This window comes from Schistocerca piceifrons, chromosome 1, assembly GCF_021461385.2.
Source record: "Schistocerca piceifrons isolate TAMUIC-IGC-003096 chromosome 1, iqSchPice1.1, whole genome shotgun sequence".
Classification (NCBI taxonomy): Eukaryota; Metazoa; Arthropoda; class Insecta; order Orthoptera; family Acrididae; genus Schistocerca; species Schistocerca piceifrons.
In genome coordinates, this window is record NC_060138.1 from 633744065 (window position 1) to 633745997 (window position 1933).

The following is a 1933-nucleotide window of genomic DNA, read 5'->3' on the forward strand; positions in this document are numbered from 1 at the left end:
GGACAAAATGGAGTACTGGAAAACAGAAGGCAACAATGAAAAAAGAAGAACTGAATTTCTTACGTGTACAGAGTTGATCAATATGAAAAAAATAAACAAAAAAATAAAAATAAAAATCTTTTACGGTGTTCGGATAGCAGTGAACACCTGAAGATTCTGAAGAAAATGCAAACAGAGGGGTCGAAACTTCGATCGAGTAGAAAAAATTGAAGAAGGACATGATGTGGCCCTAGAAACCTGGAAGATTTTGCAGTTATACAATTTGTAGTGTGCTTAATGTAATGAAACATTTCATTTGTTGTGTGCAATATTTTCCCATGAATACAGCTTGTTTAAGTAATATTTTACAATAATGTTTCACTTACATTAAAACTACTTACAAAATTATAATAACTCTCTCAATACCAAGGTGATGGTAAGTTGTACCCACCTTTTGAAATTATTGTAATCTAGTCAGTCACTTACTGCTTAAAAATTTTGAAAAAGAATGTACATTTTTAATTAATTCTTCTACCAGATTCCATAAATATGTTACATTTTTTAATTAAATTTAACTCGAAAATTTAAGTGTTAGTAGTAGATTTCACATTCCCCAATGAACATTTTCAGTTTCAGGATGTTACTTGTGCATCATATCTTTAAAACTTATACGTCAATAGCTCTTTAAAGCTATGTTCTGAGTAAGGGTGGGCAACGATTAGCGAATTTTGCATATTTATTAATTAGTCTATGGTGCGCAGAAAATACACCCCTGTCGGTTGTACACGTTATTGAAAGTACGTTGGTATTGCTAAGAGTGTGCTGAAAGATTTCTTCAAGTTCTGCACTCAGTTACAAGTTAGTATTTCTTTAAATAGTATGGTTTAAATATATTTAATGAACAATTAACGTATTTTGTCAATTTTTAGTTTTTTTATGGTGGGCGTAAAGTACCGTTCTCTTGGTAAAGCGCTTTATGAAAAATGCTTTGGTACTGATAGGGTTAAATTCTTTGAATCCGCGTAGAAAAAAATTGCAGGAAATTAGTTATACGAGAAAAAGGGTACAGTGCAGGTTTGGTAGTTCCAGCAGGAGTCGGGTTCGATTCTCGGCGGGGTCAGGGATTTTCACCTGCCTCGAGATGACTGGATGTTTGTGTTGTCCTCATCATTTCATCATCATTCATGAAAGTGGAGAGATTGGACGGAGCAAAGGTTGGGAATTTCTACGGGCGCTGATTACCGCGCAGTTGAGCGCTCCAGAATCCAAACATCATCATCATAATCAGCATCCAACAGGAGCGCAGGATGTATGGATGGAGAAAGTCTATCTGTTAAAACCGATAACGGTATTGTATTTCTCAATAATCGGTATTTTTCGGTATTTGTTCAGCCTCAGCCATAACAGATGTTTTTATTATTTACTAATAACCAGGTAGAAGAACCGAAATATCAATTAGACATAGCAAAAAAAAAAAGGTTCAAATGGCTCTGAGCACTATGGGACTTAACATCTGAGATCATCAGTCCCCTAGAACTTAGAACTACTTGAATCTAACTAACCTAAGGACATCACACACATCCATGCCCGAGGCAGGATTCTAACCTGCGACCTTAGCGGTCACGCGGTTCCACACTGAAGCGCCTAGACATAGCAGCGGTGCTATTTTTTGTATGTTTTTAAATAAACCTTTCATAAATAAGGAGTAATTTTTATTCTTAAAATTTCCATTGCTTCCAAATATTGCGTTACAATAGAAAATGGGGTAAGCGATAAGTGCTATTTTAATGATAACGCAGATAGAAGCGAGCAACAAACACGTACCATAAGAATCGGTACAGGATTGCTGAGATAATACCGCAATCGGTTACCATCTATTAGACGGTACGCGTGTACATACAGTGTGTCAGACCTGTTCCATCTGGTCTGTGTGGGATTTTCTCGCTAGCGTCAT